Source organism: Durio zibethinus, unplaced genomic scaffold (assembly GCF_047325235.1).
Source record: "Durio zibethinus cultivar Kanyao isolate XHJ-2024 unplaced genomic scaffold, ASM4732523v1 HiC_scaffold_317, whole genome shotgun sequence".
NCBI classification, from domain to species: domain Eukaryota; kingdom Viridiplantae; phylum Streptophyta; class Magnoliopsida; order Malvales; family Malvaceae; genus Durio; species Durio zibethinus.
Window position 1 is genome coordinate 67501 of NW_028322940.1, and position 5000 is coordinate 72500.

The window sequence follows — 5000 nt, forward strand, 5'->3', positions numbered from 1 at the left end:
GCACATGATGACGCATGGTGATGGCACATGCATCGACCATCATCGGCATAGGCTGCCCTTCGGTACGGGCACTTGCCTCGACCGCCATCGGCACAAGCTGGGCCCTGGTGTGGGTTGTTGCCTCGATCACCAGCGGCACATGCTGAGCCTTGGTGCGGGCGGTTGCCTCGAGCACCATCGGCAGACCCTGGGCCCTGGTGCGGCCGGTTGCCCCGATAACCATCGGCACACGCTGGGCCCTGGAGCGGCCGGTTGCCTCGATCACCATCGGCAAAAGCTGGGCCCTGGTGCGGGCGCTTGCCTCGACCACCATCGGCACACGCTGGGCACTGGTGCGGGCGCTTGCCTCGACCACCATCGGCACACGCTGGGCCCTGGGGCGGGCGGTTGCCTCGATCACCATCGGCACACGATGGGCCCTGGTGCGGGCGGTTGCCCCCAGCACCATCGGCACACGTTGGGCCCTGGTGCGGGCGCTTGCCTCGACCACCATCGGCACACGCTGGGCCCTGGTGCGGGCGCTTGCCTCGACCACCATCGGCACACGCTGGGCCCTGGTGCGGCCGCTTGCCTCGACCACCATCGGCACACGCTGGGCCCTGGTGCGGTCGGTTGCCTCGAGCACCATCGGCACACGCTGGGCCCTGGTGCGGGCGCTTGCCTCGACCACCATCGGCACACGCTGGGCCCTGGTGCGGGCGCTTGCCTCGACCACCATCGGCACACGCTGGGCCCTGGTGCGGCAGGTTGCCTCGAGCACCATCGGCACACGCTGGGCCCTGGTGCGGTCGGTTGCCTCGAGCACCATCGGCACACGCTGGGCCCTGGTGCGGGCGCTTGCCTCGACCACCATCGGCACACGCTGGGCCCTGGTGCGGCAGGTTCCCTCGACGACCATCGGCACACGCTGGGCCCTGGTGCGGCAGGTTGCCTCGAGCACCATCGGCACACGCTGGGCCCTGGTGCGGGCGGTTGCCTCGACCACCATCGGCACACGCTGGGCCCTGGTGCGGCAGCTTGGTGCTCGGCACACGCTCGGCCCTGGTGCGGTCGGTTGCCTCGAGCACCATCGGCACACGCTGGGCCCTGGTGCGGCAGGTTGCCTCGACCACCATCGGCAGCCTCGACCACCATCGGCACACGCTGGGCCCTGGTGCGGGCGCTTGCCTCGACCACCATCGGCACACGCTGGGCCCTGGTGCGGGCGCTTGCCTCGACCACCATCGGCACACGCTCCGCCCTGGTGCGGCAGGTTGCCTCGACCACCATCGGCACACGCTGGGCCCTGGTGCGGGCGGTTGCCTCGACCACCATCGGCACACGCTGGGCCCTGGTGCGGTCGGTTGCCTCGAGCACCATCGGCACACGCTGGGCCCTGGTGCGGGCGCTTGCCTCGACCACCATCGGCACACGCTGGGCCCTGGTGCGGCAGGTTCCCTCGACGACCATCGGCACACGCTGGGCCCTGGTGCGGCAGGTTGCCTCGAGCACCATCGGCACACGCTGGGCCCTGGTGCGGTCGGTTGCCTCGATCACCATCGGCACACGCTGGGCCCTGGTGCGGGCGGTTGCCTCGACCACCATCGGCACACGCTGGGCCCTGGTGCGGCAGGTTGCCTCGACCACCATCGGCACACGCTGGGCCCTGGTGCGGGCGCTTGCCTCGACCACCATCGGCACACGCTCGGCCCTGGTGCGGTCGGTTGCCTCGAGCACCATCGGCACACGCTGGGCCCTGGTGCGGCAGGTTGCCTCGAGCACCATCGGCACACGCTGGGCCCTGGTGCGGGCGGTTGCCTCGACCACCATCGGCACACGCTGGGCCCTGGTGCGGGCGCTTGCCTCGACCACCATCGGCACACGCTGGGCCCTGGTGCGGGCGCTTGCCTCGACCACCATCGGCACACGCTGGGCCCTGGTGCGGGCGCTTGCCTCGACCACCATCCGCACACGCTGGGCCCTGGTGCGGCAGGTTGCCTCGAGCACCATCGGCAGACGCTGGGCCCTGGTGCGGCAGGTTGCCTCGAGCACCATCGGCACACGCTGGGCCCTGGTGCGGGAACTTGCCTCGACCACCATCGGCACACGCTGGGCCCTGGTGCGGGAACTTGCCTCGACCACCATCGGCACACGCTGGGCCCTGGTGCGGCAGGTTGCCTCGATCACCATCGGCACACGCTGGGCCCTGGTGCGACAGGTTGCCTCGAGCACCATCGGCACACTATCGGCCCTGGTGCGGGCGGTTGCCTCGACCACCATCGGCACACGCTGGGCCCTGGTGCGGGCGCTTGCCTCGAGCACCATCGGCACACGCTGGGCCCTGGTGCGGGCGGTTGCCTCGAGCACCATCGGCACACGCTGGGCCCTGGTGGGTTTAGGCACATCTTCAAATTTCTGCCGTGCCAATGCCATTTTTATGGCTTGTAAATTCATACAATGGTCCCCTAAGCCTTCACGTGAAGTTTCGTTGGAGGATGACTCGTTTTCTATTTTTCACGATTTTCGAAACTTTTTGCGGTTCGGGATTTTTTAAAATTTTTTTATAAGGATTTTTGGCCCCAAATTTTGTAGGCATGATCCTTCTATTTTTGTTGGCATGCACAAAAAAATTCAGCTAAAAACTCGAAGTAGAGAAGATTTTGTGACCGTTTGAAAAAAGTGTCCCCATTTCAGACACTTTAACGGCTACTGGTAGCAAACCTGTAAAATCTCAAATGCTCTTTAAGGGGGTGTGAATTCTCAGAGGTTTGATGAGGGATAGGGGGCCAACACAAGGCCAAGTACCAGCACCCATCGCACATCATGTGCGCACACCCCCCCGGCCCCCCTCCCAATCGCCGGAACCCCAATGCCGCCGGTCAGGTTCTCCGGCGGTACTCCGGCGATGCTCCGGCGATGCTGTCCCGAGTGAAAAAAATGCGGCACCAGCACATGCTGGAGCCAAGCATGGGCACCGTGGCTCAAAATCGAACTTCGGCCAAGGCCTCGACCATCAATGGCACATGATGACGCATGGTGATGGCACATGCATCGACCATCATCGGCATAGGCTGCCCTTCGGTACGGGCACTTGCCTCGACCGCCATCGGCACAAGCTGGGCCCTGGTGTGGGTTGTTGCCTCGATCACCAGCGGCACATGCTGAGCCTTGGTGCGGGCGGTTGCCTCGAGCACCATCGGCAGACCCTGGGCCCTGGTGCGGCCGGTTGCCCCGATAACCATCGGCACACGCTGGGCCCTGGAGCGGCCGGTTGCCTCGATCACCATCGGCAAAAGCTGGGCCCTGGTGCGGGCGCTTGCCTCGACCACCATCGGCACACGCTGGGCACTGGTGCGGGCGCTTGCCTCGACCACCATCGGCACACGCTGGGCCCTGGGGCGGGCGGTTGCCTCGATCACCATCGGCACACGCTGGGCCCTGGTGCGGGCGGTTGCCCCCAGCACCATCGGCACACGTTGGGCCCTGGTGCGGGCGCTTGCCTCGACCACCATCGGCACACGCTGGGCCCTGGTGCGGGCGCTTGCCTCGACCACCATCGGCACACGCTGGGCCCTGGTGCTGCCGCTTGCCTCGACCACCATCGGCACACGCTGGGCCCTGGTGCGGTCGGTTGCCTCGAGCACCATCGGCACACGCTGGGCCCTGGTGCGGGCGCTTGCCTCGACCACCATCGGCACACGCTGGGCCCTGGTGCGGCAGGTTGCCTCGAGCACCATCGGCACACGCTGGGCCCTGGTGCGGCAGGTTGCCTCGAGCACCATCGGCACACGCTGGGCCCTGGTGCGGTCGGTTGCCTCGAGCACCATCGGCACACGCTGGGCCCTGGTGCGGGCGCTTGCCTCGACCACCATCGGCACACGCTGGGCCCTGGTGCGGCAGGTTCCCTCGACGACCATCGGCACACGCTGGGCCCTGGTGCGGCAGGTTGCCTCGAGCACCATCGGCACACGCTGGGCCCTGGTGCGGTCGGTTGCCTCGATCACCATCGGCACACGCTGGGCCCTGGTGCGGGCGGTTGCCTCGACCACCATCGGCACACGCTGGGCCCTGGTGCGGCAGCTTGCCTCGAGCACCATCGGCACACGCTCGGCCCTGGTGCGGTCGGTTGCCTCGAGCACCATCGGCACACGCTGGGCCCTGGTGCGGCAGGTTGCCTCGACCACCATCGGCAGCCTCGACCACCATCGGCACACGCTGGGCCCTGGTGCGGGCGCTTGCCTCGACCACCATCGGCACACGCTGGGCCCTGGTGCGGGCGCTTGCCTCGACCACCATCGGCACACGCTCCGCCCTGGTGCGGCAGGTTGCCTCGACCACCATCGGCACACGCTGGGCCCTGGTGCGGGCGGTTGCCTCGACCACCATCGGCACACGCTGGGCCCTGGTGCGGTCGGTTGCCTCGAGCACCATCGGCACACGCTGGGCCCTGGTGCGGGCGGTTGCCTCGAGCACCATCGGCACACGCTGGGCCCTGGTGGGTTTAGGCACATCTTCAAATTTCTGCCGTGCCAATGCCATTTTTATGGCTTGTAAATTCATACAATGGTCCCCTAAGCCTTCACGTGAAGTTTCATTGGAGGATGACTCGTTTTCTATTTTTCACGATTTTCGAAACTTTTTGCGGTTCGGGATTTTTTAAAATTTTTTTATAAGGATTTTTGGCCCCAAATTTTGTAGGCATGATCCTTCTATTTTTGTTGGCATGCACAAAAAAATTCAGCTAAAAACTCGAAGTAGAGAAGATTTTGTGACCGTTTGAAAAAAGTGTCCCCATTTCAGACACTTTAACGGCTACTGGTAGCAAACCTGTAAAATCTCAAATGCTCTTTAAGGGGGTGTGAATTCTCAGAGGTTTGATGAGGGATAGGGGGCCAACACAAGGCCAAGTACCAGCACCCATCGCACATCATGTGCGCACACCCCCCCGGCCCCCCTCCCAATCGTCGGAACCCCAATGCCGCCGGTCAGGTTCTCCGGCGGTACTCCGGCGATGCTCCGGC